Source organism: Mobula birostris, chromosome 30 (assembly GCF_030028105.1).
Source record: "Mobula birostris isolate sMobBir1 chromosome 30, sMobBir1.hap1, whole genome shotgun sequence".
NCBI lineage: Eukaryota > Metazoa > Chordata > Chondrichthyes > Myliobatiformes > Myliobatidae > Mobula > Mobula birostris.
In genome coordinates this window covers 380,274-395,331 of record NC_092399.1, presented here as the reverse complement: position 1 = coordinate 395,331, position 15,058 = coordinate 380,274, and positions in this window count along the sequence as shown.

Here is a 15,058-nt window from a genome sequence, read left to right as displayed (position 1 = left end):
TACCTGAAATGTAAGGCAATAATCAATAACAATGTGGCAGATGTAATGAGTCCAGCCAATTTTTTTTCAGAGTCATCGTCATACTTTATTGATCCCGAGAGAAATTTGCCCGCAGAAACTTTGTAGGAGGGGCAAATAGACAGGGCCATCCCCTACCCGGTCTTTGGAAGTGTTCCCATATTGTCTTCATCAATCACTTCACAACACTCAAAACGAGTGGAAGTAAGTCATTCTCTATCCAGAGGGACTAACATTTGACACCTCTTCCCTCCTCAGAATCATACATTCTGCATGGAAGTAAGCCTTTTAGTACAACTATGCCTGCTCATTCACCTTCCCCCTTACCTGATCTCACCTATCACTTGATATTTGTACTCCTTTCTCCTCCCACCCTCCCCCTCCCCCCCCAACTTCTTTTTCTGACTTCTGTAACCTTCCTTTCCGGTCCTGATGAAGGATCTCAGCCCAAAGCATCAACTGTTCATTCTCCATAGACACCGCCTGTTTGGTTGAATTCCTCCAGTGTTCTTGTGTGCTGTTGGAGCACCTTGTGTATACCTGAATTACAGTATTTGTCTGCATTTGGCCCGGATCCCTCAAATACTTTCCATAAAATCATAAGACTATAAGGCATAGGAGCAGAATTAGGCCATTTGACGTATCGAGTCTGCTTCTCCATCCAATCATGGCTGATCCTTTATTCCCCTCCTCTATCCCATTCCCCAGCCTGTAACCTTTGATGTTGTGTCCAGTCAAGAACCTATCAAGCTCTGCCTTAAATACACCCAATGACCTGGCCTCCACAAAAATGACAAATGCCACAAATATCCCACCCTCTGACTGAAGAAATTTCTCCACATCTCTATTTTAAATGGACATCCCTCTAGCCTGAGGCTGTGCCCTCTTGTCCTAAACTCCCCCACCATGGGAAACATCCTTTCCACATCTGTTCTGTCTAGTACTTTCAACATTCGAAACAGTTCAGTGAGATTCCCTGCATCCTTCTGAATTCCAGCATATTATCCTCTCATGCACCTTTTCAAGTCCCTTATAAATGCCACGATTATGCCCACCTCTGCCACTTCCTCCGGCAGCTCTTTCCATAGCCGCACCACCCTCTGTGAAAAAAATCTCTTCAAAAGACTTCTCCTCTCACTTTAAACCTATGCCTGCTAGTTTTGGACTCCCCTACTCCAGAGTAAAGATTGTGATCATTCACCTTATCAATGCCCCTCATGGTTTTCTGGAATATTTCTAATGAAGACATGGCTGAATACCTGTCTTCAAGTTAATAAGCTGTAAAATATTCAATCCATTTCAATTTTCTGGATTTACAGTAGTAGTTTTCATTTTCTAATATAAATTCCTCTGTCTCTATCTTTTTGGCCTAATAACTCAATATTATTCAAACCAAAATAAATTCATCTCATGGAACTTTCATGACTGTACCCAGTTAAATCACATAACCTTAACATTTTTAGCAATATGCCCTGTTCCCAAATCTTTTGTTACAATAACTGACCATTTTTAGGTGTTACTGTCTTGCACATGGACTCTTAGATATTGGGTGCTTGGAGCTTCAGAAAGAAGGTTCTGAAATTCCCAACTCGGCCACTATTTTGTATTTGAAGGGAATAAATTCACCAAATGATTTATTGTTGCCTTTTACTTTTTTCAGTGTTGCATGTTCCATTGTATCCTTTACATTTTCTTTTTTTTCTCTCGGGAGAAAATTGGAAATAAAACTCACTTTATCCTATTGCATGCCATATACTTTCATAAATGTACAATGTCCAGGTAGCCGAGTCACATGCATCTTACACTTCCTGGGTCAGTATGGCAGTTTGAGTCACTGCCTCACAGACACCTTGGGTCAACTCTGACCTTCAGTGTTTTTTGTCTCTTCTCTCTGTGACTGTGTGGTAGGTCAACTGGGCATTGTAAATTGTCTTCAGTGTGTAGGTAGATGGTAGAATCTGGTGGAGTCGATGAGAATGTGAACAGAATGTGTAAAAAATGAGGCTAAAGTAGATGGGTGATTGATGGTAAGCAGAGGGCCTGTATCTTTGCCATATGACTCTAATACTTATTCCCTCTGTGTATTCCTGGAGTCATCTGTTGGCTCTGCAGCTAATATTCTGGATTGGGTGAGGTGCTTCGATTTTTCCAAAGTTGTGACAGGAGTCAAAGCTCGATTTCAATTTGAAGCTGATATATTGCAAAATCAGTATAGAGAGAGAAGTAACTACTCATTTAAAGCCAATTTTTTTTTAACTTCACTAAATCTACAAGCAAAGCAAAAGCACACACAGACACTTGGTAAACAAGGAAGAAATCACAGAGCAGAATTTGTTGTCAGAATAACAGGTAGGTTGCCAGGACTCAACATTATAGTAACAACCTCTGGAGTTGCTCGTAGTTCCTGATAAGGTAATAATGAGTTACCTTCCTGAACAACTGAAATCATCAACTGAAACAGTGTTGGTTAGGGGACACCAGAATTTGGATTTGACAATGGTGGAAGAATATATTTCTAAATCAGGGTAAAGTGTGACTTAGAGGCAAACGTGCAGGTGCTATTCTTGGCCTTTCTTCTATGTGTTAGGCATTGGAGAGTTTTGGGAATTGCTGTTGAAGACATTCGAAAGATGCAGAGCTCCTGCCTCAACAAGCTACATGCCCATGGCCCAGAGCGCCACCTTCTGACTGAATAGAAAAAAACACTCAATTTCAGACAGATGGCTGTGATAACTCCTCCTTACTGTAAAGGTCACACAAGTTAGAGACCCTAAGCAGGTAAACAATGTAAACCACAAAATAATGCATACATTTCAGTCAAGTTTGCTAAACATAATCGGTTGAACATATTTAAGAAATAAGGTACTTCAAAACAATCTTAGTTTAAGTTCAAAAGGAGCAGAAGAAATAAACCGTAGACAGTGATTGAATTAAGGTAATCTGAAAGAACTGAAAAGATATTGGTTCTATACAGCTGACTTGAGCAAGTAATCTCATGGTTTGGATCTAGTGGTTCAGATGATGGGCCTCCACTCAAACTAATAGTCCTTTTTTTCCCAAATGCTGGTGAACCCCTCATGTATCTTTTACATATTTTGTTTTATTTTGAGCTTGTAAAGATTTAACAGCTAAAGAATGGAAAAGAACCACAGATAAAACAAATCAAAGATAGTTCATCCCTCTACAGTTGAATGGTGGAGTGCCACATCCCATATGAGTGCTGTGAATGAATCTAAATTTTCTCCGTCTTCTTTCAGATTTCAGTTTAAAAATTATGCTTGGCATGTTCCTGAAAAGGTAGCTCAACCATCTTTTCCTTCACTTTGTTTCTTCTTCTGTTTCTTTTCTTCTGTTAGCAATTCACCTTGTTTCTTTCCCTGTATTCTTCTCAATCCTTAAATCTTTTTGCTTATGGAGATGGAGAGTTCATCCTATGAGAGATACAGACCAGGTGCAGACAGAAGGGATTAGTTTAATTAAGCTTCATTAGCTTCATTAATTTGGGCCCAAGTCATTGTTCATGAGCTGTAGTTCTCTATGTTCTATAATGTCCAAACATTTATATTATATGCTCAGCATATGAAGACAAGCATACTATATGCAACGCACACAAAATGCTTGGGGAACTCAGCAGGTCAGGCAGCACCTATGGAAATGAATAAATAGTCGCGTTTCGGACTGAGACCCTTTTTCGGGGCACCATATCCCTTATTCGCCACATATCTGCCTGTTTTTCCTAATTTCAGTTAATTATGCATTTAAACTCCAAATTCTTTCTGTTCATTAACATCCCTTAGTGTCCTTCCATTTACTGTTTCAACTCCTATAAAACTTTTTAAAATGCAGCACTGCAAAATGATTGGTATTAAATTTCATTTGCTAATACTCTGTCCATATTTACTTCTGAACTGTATCCTTCTGGAGCCTTAAACAATCTTGCACATTATCCACAAAGCTGTCGACATTCACGCCACCCACAAATGTACAGTTCATTCTTATATTCCCATCCAAGTCACTGATACTCATCATAACCAGGGGCCCAGCACTGATCTCAGTATTACATCACTAATCATAAACTTTCAATCATAAAAACAATTCCCCCCAACATCTTCTGCTTTACACCAACATTCAATACTCTGCATGTGACTACAAGAAACTGCAGAGTTTTTGACTCAGTTCAGCACATCACAGAAACCAGCTTCTCCTGAAGAGATTTTGTCTATACTTCTCGTTGCCAGCATAACCAAAAACAACACAACGTGCTGGAGATACTCAGCAAGTCAAGTAGCATCTATGGAGGGGAACAAATAGTCAACATTTTGAGCTGAAACTTCACCCATCCCAGACATCCTCTCTTCTCCCCTCTCCCATCAGGCAGAATATGCGAAAAACCTGAAAGCATGTACAACCAGGCTCAAGGATAACTTCTATCCCATTGTTGTCAAACTCTTGAATGGACCACTTTTGTGATAATATGGACTTAAAGACCCCACAATCTACCTTGTTATATCTCGCACTTCACTGCTTACTCACACTACACATTCCCTGTAGCCTTTACATTTTATTCTGCATTGTTATTGTTTTACCTTGTTCTATCTCAATGCCCTGCGTAATGCTTTGATCTGTATAAACAATATGCAAGACAAGCTTTTCACTGTATCTTGATACATGTGACATCATAGTAATAAATCAATATGACTACCAATACCAATACCTTCTATCACCAAATTTAAAGTTCAAAGTTCAAAGTAAACTTACTTTCAAAGGATGTATATGTCACCATATATTAATTTGAGATTCATTTTCTTATAGGCAGTCACAGTAGAACAAAGAAATACAATGGAATTAAGGAAAAACTATAGACAACTAAATACTGACTAGCAAACAATATACAAAAGAAGGCAAACTGTGCAAATAAAATAATAAATAAATAGATTGATAGATCGATAGATCAATACAGTAGATACATAGATAATACTGAGCATATGAAATGTAGAATCCTTGAAGGTTGGTCCATAGACTGTGGAATTCCGGATAATTCAACATGCCTTACCTTTCTGGACCAGCCTACTATGCAGGACCCAGCCAAGTGACTTACTAAACTCTATGCCTTGTCTTCAATAATCATAACTATCTCCTCCTGCAGAAAGCAAGGCTGAAAATCCCTGATCAGCCCATGCTTTTCTAAATGTCCTTTCCAAAAGTTCCATTGAACCTGTAACAATGCTATCAGGACACTTGTAAACACTCACGTCAAAATCTTCTCCTCATCTTGCTTAATATATTTATCTCTTACTATCTCTTCTTTCAGTTAGTCCTGACGAAGGGTCTCGGCCCGAAAAGTCGACTGTGCTTCTTCCTGTGGATGCTGTCTGGCCTGCTGCATTCCACCAGCATTTTGTGTGTGAGCTGTATTAAGAACTTTTTGTAGGATTTTGTAGAATTTTTCATTCAAGGCTGTGATGCAGCCAGTCAATACACTCCTCTGTGATGTTGCCTTTATCAGAGACAAAAATAGATGGATGGGAAGAAACAGGCTGAGTTTGGACTTTTGCTTTAGTTAAAATATCATTAACTTGCATTTTCATTTCAAGTCCAAGTCTACAATAGAGGGGTATAAATTTGTACAGCACTCAGAAAATGCTGGAGGAACTCAGCAGGTCAGGTAGCATCTATGGAAGGAACTAAACAGTTGATGTTTCAAGCCAAGACCCTTCATGGAGACTGGAAAGGGGGGGTGTAGGAAGAAGCCACAATAAAGGGGGGGAGCAGGAGGAGCACAAGCTGGCAGAAGATAGGCGAAACCAGGAGAGGGGAAGGTTGGGGGTTGGAGGATGGGAATGATGTGAAAAACTAGGAGATGATAGGTGGAAGAGTTAAGGAATGTAATAAGAGAAGAGAGTGGACCATAGAATAAAGGGAATAATTTGTGCATAAACCCTTGAGGCTCCAAAGTGACAACTAATTTGATACTAATCCTAATTTTTAAATTCAGTGAAGCTAATTGTAATACAAGTGAGGACTTCATCACCATCCCCTTGCAAAGTCAAAATTTCAATTGGTGTACCTGATTTAGTGCGCAGAACCTGCCCATGACCTAGATGGAGAGGTGGAGCAACGTCAAGATGATGCTAAACCGCGACTCCTTTGCTTGCTTCTTTGGAAACAGCTTTATTTCTATCTTTGATATCTTTTTTACCTTATCAAGGTTCTTTCGACCTGACTTTAGTTCCTTGCAAGAATGGAACTGCTCTCAGGGCCTCACGACTGGACGCTTTTTGATATCCCAAGGACACAGCTTGGAAGGCGAGCACGCCTTCAGAGTTCCAGATTTTCGTAGCTCTGGAGACGAGCTGATTCCAGGCTGGCCCCTGACTGAAGCGTCGTGAGAGAACATAGAACATCGGGACTTTTAACATCGTAAATCAACGAGTTGTTTGTTATGTCTCCCCTCTCGCTGTGAAACAGGGACATCTCTTTTTCCCCTATTAGGGGGAGAGAGAGCCTGTGGTATGTCGAATTACCGGGTGAATGAGTAGTTTTTGGGGTACTGCAAGTCTGTGTGTTTATCGGTGCTTGCTGCACACTTGAGTGCTCGGTGGAGGGTGCTGATGCTTTTTTGCTGGTGGGGATGGGGGCTGGTTGCTGCTTTGCCACTGCTTGTGTGTGGGAGGGGGGAGCCTGGGGGGACTTTGGGGTTTAACTGTCATTCATTCTTTGGGGAATTCCTCTTTTCATGGATGTTGTGAAGAAAAAGAATTTCACAATGTATATTGTATACATTTCTCTGACATTGAATGTACCTATTGAAACAATGTCAGTCATAGCTGAATGATATTCATCTGAGTTAGAAAAGTGTGTGTCCAAATCTCATTCCAGAGAAGTAAACATATAATCCAGGGTTCTGCTCAAATTCAGTTCTCAGAGTCTGCCTTTCAGATGAAACTTTAAACCTGTCTGTCCTCTCAACAGCATATTAATGAGCTCATGGTATTAACAATACAGTGGAATTAATTTCAGTGGCTGTGCTAATATATATTCCCTAATCAATATTCACATGTCTTTATCATATGGTTGCTTTTTTTCTCTCTAGACTGCTGGTGCTTGCAAATTGGAGTTGTTGCAATCTGACTGCACATCAGAAAGTTTCCTTCAGAAAGTATCTAACTGTTATAAAGTCCTCTGGGTCATTCAATGGTCACAAAAGGTGCTATTTTAAGTGCAAAAGGATGAACACAGATGTGAGGGCAGAGTGAGTCAAGATAACACAGGCCAAAGATAACCATATTTCACTTCTGAAAGAGTATACAGATGTCTTTGAGGGGGGGCTGAGATGCTTACATGGTGTATGCAAAATTCATATAGATGAGCGGCTCCTGTTGTCCAAGCATGCAGGAATGTTCCATTTGCAATTCGAAACAAATTCAAATGAGAACTAACATGCATGAAACGGATAAATGTCATGCAGAAAATTGAAGAACCAACAGACTGGGTAAGCTGGTCATTGTACAAAAGAAAATTGGAGCATTGTGGATTTGTCTGGACCCAGGAGATCTCAATAAAGCCATCAAGAGAGAGCATTTTAAATTGCCAACACAAGAGGAAATCCTGCTTTTCAGGTGCCAAGAGGTTTAGCAAACTCGATGCATCAGTTGGGTTTTGGCAGATGAAGCTTAATGAGGCAAGTTCGAGACTGTGTACTTCTAACACACCGAGGAAAAATATTGCTTTCTTCGGTTATCATATGGGATTCTGTCCGCACCAGGAGTCTATCATAAAACCATCCACATGATCTTTCAGGGCACATGAGACAGGTGCTGAACATAACACGGAATGTTAATTTGATATTAAATAAAGAGAATTGTGAGTTTGGTGTTAAGACACTGACTTTCATAAAGAGATGTCATATTGGAAGAGGGAGTGAATCTTTCCCAAGAATATCATCGGCCATTGAGAACATGGTGGGGCCCCAAAACAAAGAGGAGGTGAAATGTTTCCTAGGGATGGTTACTTACCTGGCTGAATTAAATCTCAACTGTTTACTGTGTCAGCACCTCTTAGGTCACTACTTGAGCAGCGAAATAAGTGGATTTGGTCTAACAAGCAAGAGGAGTGTTTCCGGAGACTGAAAAGGATCCTAACTGAGGAGGTTTTATGCTCTGGAAAGGTCTACTAGGATCTCGGCAAATGCATCCCAGTACAGCCTTGCAGAAATACTGCTGCAACAGCATGATGATATATGGCAACCTGTGGCCTATGCATCAAAGGCGGAACAAGTGCGGAAGCCAACTATGCACAGATAGAGAAAGAGCTTCTCATCAGCACACATGCATGCGAAAGGTTCCATCAATACGTTTATGGACAAGCTTTTCAAGTGGAGACATACCATAAACCATTGGTCTCAATTGTGTTGAAACCACTGAATGCCTGTCTCATGAGGATACAATGTATATTGATAAGGCTGCAGAAATATGACATGAAGATGATCTACACACTGGAAAAATATATGTTTGCCGCTGATGCATTGGCTTGAACAGTCAAAAAGAAAGTAAAGAGTGACCAAGGGATAAATGCTGATATACAGGCCAAAGTTGACATGATTGTCACCTCCATTCCGGTATCTCTCAATAGAACAGAAAAGATAAGGACAGCAGCATGGACAGATGAGACAATGAAAGTACTCAAAGACACAATACAGAAAAGAAGGCCAGCAACTAAAACCATAAGACCATAAGATATAGGACCAGAATTAGGCCAATTGGCCCATTGAGTCTGCTTCCCCATTTTATCATGGCTGATCCAATTTTCCTCTCAGCCGCGATCGCCTGCCTTCTCCCCGTATCCCTTCATGTCCAGACCAATCAAGTATCTATCTTAAATATACATAAAGACTTGGCCTCCACAGCTGCCCGTAACAACGAATTCCACAGATTCACCAGTCTCTGGCTAAAGAAATTCTTCCTCATCTCCATTCTAAAAGGATGCCCTTCTATTTTGAGACTATCCTCTGGTCTTAGACTTCTACCACAGGAAACATCTTCTCTACATATGCTCTATGAAGACCTTTCACCAATTGATAGGTTTCAATGAGGTCACCCCTTATTCTTCTGAATTCTAGTGAATACAGGCTCAGAAATATGAAAGGCTCTTCATATGCCATTCAATCCTGGAATAATTTTCGTGAACCTCCATTGAACTCTCTCCATTTTCAGCACATCCTTTCTAAGATAAAGGGCCCAAAGCTGCTCATATTACTCCAATGAAGACTCACCAGAGCTTTATAAAGCCTCAATATTACATGTTTGCTTTTATATTCTAGTCCTTTTGAAATGCATGGTAAATCACACTTGCCTTCCTCACCACAGACTCAACTTGCAAATTAACCTTTAGGGAATCCTGCAGAAGGACTCCCAATTCCCTTTGTGCTCAGTTTTTTGTACTTTCTCTCCATTTAGAAAATAGTCAACCTTTTCATTTCTTCTACCAAATTGCATGACCATGCACTTCCCAATAATGTTGGGAAGTGCATGGTCATGCCATCTACCATTTCTTTGCCCATTCTCCTAATCTGTCTAAGTACTTTTATAGCCTCTCAACCTCCTCAAAACTATCTGTCCATCCACCTATCTTCATATCGTCTGATAACTTTGCAACAAAGTCATCATTTCTCTTATCCAAATCATTGACATATAACATAAAAAGAACCAGTTCCAACATGGACCCCTGTGAAACACCACTACTCACTGGAGGCCAACCAGAAAAGATTCCTTTTAGCCCCACTCTTTGCTGATCAGCCATTCCTCTTTCCACGCTAGAATCTTTCCTGTAATACCATGGCCTTGTAGTTTATTAAGCAGCATCATGTGTGACACCTTGTCAAAGGCCTTCTGAAAATCCAAGTACATAACATCAACCAATTCTCTTTTGTCTATCCTGTTTGTTATTTCTTCAAAAAATTCCATCAGATTTGTCAGGCAAGATTTTCCCTTGAGGAAACTATGCAGACTGAGAACTAAGAATGACTGGTCAACGTGAATTCGGAATTATTGGGCATGCTGAGCTGAACTGTCAGTAGTGGAAGGCATGGTCTTCAAAGAGAACAAATTTGTAATTCCAGTGTCACTACACAAGGAAATGCTCCAGAAGATACATGAAAAGTATCTTGCTGAGGAAAAATGTAAACGAAGAGCTCATGAATTGATATACTGTCTAAGAATGAACCAAGCCATCATCTAGCCCACTGCTTCATGTGAAATATGTGTTACCTACTGACCAAAGTAGCAGGCAGAACTATTTACACCATATCCTGTACTAGACTGACCGTACTTCAAGGTTGGAGTGGATTTATTTGAATGTAATGGGGGGAGTCATATTGTTGTGACAGACTACTTTTCAAGTTATCCTGAAGCTGCAACTCTGTAATCAAAATCTACAAAAGCTGTCATCAGCTTCCTGAAAGCTGTGTTTGTGAGGCATGGAGTTCCATGTGAGATGGCATCAGATAATGGTCTACAATTTTTGAGCTGCGAATTTGAGGCATTTCCCAATGATTAGGTATTTCAACATATAATTTCAAGCCAAAATCTAGTGACCTAACAGAGATTTCGGTCAAGATAGTGAAGGGCCTCATGAAGAAGGTGCAATATGGATGAGAGGACTTCCACAAAAGTCTGATAATTTACAGAACTGCACCACTACAGAATGGCCTTTCACCAGCCCAGAAACTGATAGGTTGACACATACACACTAACCTTTCAGTTCATGAAAACCTGTTGACATCTAAGGACCACACAAGGTCAAATTGGCCAAGGAGAAAGGGAAAGAAAAACTGAAACAATATCAGGACAAGATTCTGAAAAGCCTATCAGTCCTGAAGCCTGGAGATCAAGTACAAATGCGAGATCACAATTCCAGCACATGGTTCATGCAAGGATATGTGCAAAAGGAAGTTGCTCCACATTCCTACCAGATTCAGATGGAGCAAGGACACCACTGAGAAGGAACTGCATAAATCTACGACAACATGCTTCAATTCATCGTTGTGACACATCACCTGTCAGTACACCAAAGGGACCGACAGATGAGAAAAATTAACTCATTAATCAGAGTTCTTAGAAAGACACTAATGTTAACACAGCAAGTGAAAGCAATACATCTATGGGGACAAATAGCAGACCAAAAAGGATAATCCAACCACCCCAGAGATTGACTGAGAGTTACTGAGTGAATAAGAGACTGTATTTTCTCACTACAATTGAAGATAACATAAATATCTTTGCTGCAAAGCATTATTGTTTGGAGTTTTTGAGGACATAGTATTGTGTTTAGTTTTTCTTTAAAGGGGCAAGCTGTGTTATTATGTGTGCATACGTAATAAAGAACTTCATTTCCCAATGTGTAATGCAGGCGGTTCGCTATGAACTGCGAATGATCTTGATGAAGTGGCTGCATGTGCTGGTGTCGAGCTGAAGCCATGTTTGTGAATTAATGTCCTGGCATTTAAAGCCAACACAAAGTTTGTCTTTGTTAAAGATCAAACATAACAGGAGGAAACTGGAGCTTGTATGTTCCTATCAGGATTAAAGGCAAAGTGAATAGGAATAAGGAACCTTGGTTCTCAAGGGATATTGCAACCCTGATAAAGAAGAAGAGAGAGTTGTATGACATGTATAGGAAACAGGGAGTAAATAAGGTGCTTGAGGAGTATAAGAAGTGCAAGAAAATACTTAAGAAAGAAATCAGGAGAGCTAAAAGAAGACATGAGATTGCCTTGGCAGTCAACGTGAAATATAATCCAAAGAGCTTTTACAGGTATATTAAGAGTAAAAGGATTGTAAGGGATAAAATTGGTCCTCTTGAAGATCAGAGTGGTCGGCTATGTGCGGAATCAAAAGAAATGGGGGAGATCTTAAATGGGTTTTTTGCGTCTGTATTTACCAAGGAAACTAGCATTAAGTCTATGGAATTAAGGGAAACAAGTAGTGAGATCATGGAAACTGTACAGATTGAAAAGGAGGAGGTGCTTGCTATCTTGAGGCAAATTAAAGTGAATAAATCCACAGGACCTGACAGGGTATTGCTTCGGACCTTGAAGGAGACTAGTGTTGAAATTGCAAGGGCCCTGGCAGATATATTTAAAATGTCGGTGTCTACGGGTGAGGTGCCGGAGGATTGGAGAGTAGCTCATGTTGTTCCGTTGTTTAAAAAAGGATCGAAAAGTAATCCGGGAAATTATAGGCTGGTAAATTTGACATCGGTAGTGGGTAATTTATTGGAGGGAGTACTAAGAGACAGAATCTACAAGCATTTGGATAGACAGGGACTTATTAGGGAGAGTCAACATGGCTTTGTGCGCGGTAGGTCATGTTTGACCAACCTATTGGAGTTTTCCGAGGAGGTTACCAGGAAAGTGGATGAAGGGAAGGCACTGGATGTTGTATACATGGACTTCAGTAAGGCCTTTGGCAAGGTCCCACATGGGAGGTTAGTTAGGAAAATCCAGTCGCTAGATATACATGGAGAGGTGGTAAATTGGATTAGACATTGGCTCGATGGAAGAAGCCAAAGAGTGATAGTAGAGAATTACTTCTCAGAGTGGAGGCCTGTGACAAGTGGTGTACCACAGGGATCAGTGCTGGGTCCATTGTTATTTGTCGTCTATATCAATGATCTGGATGATAATGTGGTAAATTGGATCAGCAAATTTACTGATGATACAAAGATTGGAGGTGTAGTGGACAGTGAGGAAGGTTTTCAAATCCTGCAGAGGGACTTGGACCAGCTGGAAAATTGGGCTGAAAAATGAAAAAAACAAGTGTGAGGTATTGCACGTTGGAAGGACAATCCAACGTAGAACATACAGGGTTAATGATAAGGCACTGAGGAGTGCAGTAGAACAGAGGGATCTGGGAATACAGATACAAAATTCCCTAAAAGTGTCGTCACAGGTAGATAGGGTCATAAAGAGAGCTTTTAATACATTGGCCTTTATTAATCAAAGTATTGAGTATAAGAGCTAGAACGTTATGATGAGGTTGTATAAGGCATTGGTGAGGCCGAATCTGGAGTATTGTGTTCAGTTTTGGTCACCAAATTACAGGAAGGATATTAATAAGGTTGAAAGAGTGCAGAGAAGGCTTACAAGGATGCTGTCGGGACTTGAGAAACTCAGTTACAGAGAAAGGTTGAATAGGTTAGGACTTTATTCCCTGGAGCGTAGAAGAATGAGGGGAGATTTGATAGAGGTATATAAAATTATGATGTGTATAGATAGAGTGAATGCAAGCAGGCTTTTTCCACTGTGGCAAGGGGAGAAAAAAACCAGAGGACATGGGTTAGGGGTGAGGGGAGAAAAGTTTAAAGGGAACATTAGAGGGGGCTTCTTCACACAGAGATTGGTGGGAGTATGGAATGAGCTGCCAGACGAGGTGGTAAATGCGGGTTCTTTTTTAACATTTAAGAATAAATTGGACAGATACATGGATGGGAGGTGTATGGAGGGATATGGTCCGTGTGTAGGTCAGTGGGACTAGGCAGAAAATAGTTCGGCACAGCCAAGAAGGGCCAAAAGGCCTGTTTCTGTGCTGTAGTTTTTCTATGGTTTCTATGGTTTCACCTGGAGGAACCCCACACCATCATGGAAAGATCATACGCTAACCACTTCTCTACCATGCAGCCCCACTGATATTGCTGCACAGACCAATGAATGCATCTCATGACTTTATGGGTATCTTCTACTGTCATCATTTCCAAAGGTACCAGTAATAACATAACCTCACAGGTATCAGAAACCACATGTCATTGGCTGTTCACCTTCATCTGTCATCATTTCCAAAGCCAAGCTGGAGTATCATCCCAATAATCTGGCATCCTGGAGACTTCGACAATGCTGGACTTGCAGGTTCTCCAACTATTAAATGTTACACTTAATTAATACCCAACACACTTTCATTAAATTTTTCATATGTTGCCAGTGACTAAAAGGAGTTCTAGCTACAATGCTGCTACGTTCCTGGCACCTGGTGTCCCTGGCCCAGCTCGTGTTCAGGATGCCACGTCGTTTGCATTCTGGACTCTGGACCACTGAGTGAGTCAGCTGGTGGACTATCAGAATTTCCAAACAATCAGATGCCAGATTACTGACATTTTATTGACCCCAGTGAATTTCCAGATTCAGCTTCATTGAAAAATCTGAAAGTGGAACATTGCCGATGTTGAAAATCTGAAACCAGGCACAAAAAGTGCTGTAAATATGTGTATTGGAAAGTACACTACATACAATATGCATAGTATTATAAATTAACTCTCAATACGGACAGCTCCAATTCCGGTTCTACTACCTCCGTGACACTTTGGTGCCATCTCTGAGAACAGAGAAACTATCTACTTGACACTTTGCCGACCACTGGACCTTTGAACCAAACTGGGAAGAGAATCTCTCTAGTCCAACCAGCCAAAAAATTCTATTCCCTGTGTTTTGTGACAGATTTGGAAACCCTCTTGTGAGTTGTTATAGAGTCATTGAGTAATAGAAAAATTCAGCACAGAAACAGGCCTTCAGCCCCTCTAGTCTGTGCTGAACCATTTAAACTGCCTACTCCCATAAACCTGCACCTGGATCATAGCCCTCCATACCTCTACCATTCATCTACCTATCCAAACTTCTGTTAAATGTTGACAATGAACCTGCATGCATACTTGCACTGGCAGCTTGTTCCATACTCTTACGGCTCTCTGAGTGAAGAAATTTCCCATTATGTTCTCCTTAAACATTTCACTTTTCATCCTTAACTTTAACCTATGACCTAGAGTTGTAGTCCCACCCAACCTCAGTGGAAATATCCTGCTTGCATTTACCCTATCTATAGCCCTCATAATTTTGTATACCTCTATCAAATCTCCTCTGAAAATTCTATGTTACAAAGGATGAAGTCCTAACTCATTTAATCTTTCTTTATCACTCAGGTCCTCTTGTAAGTTTTCTCTTTACTCTTTCAACATTATTTACATCTTTTGAAAAGTTAGATAAGTCACCGGGACC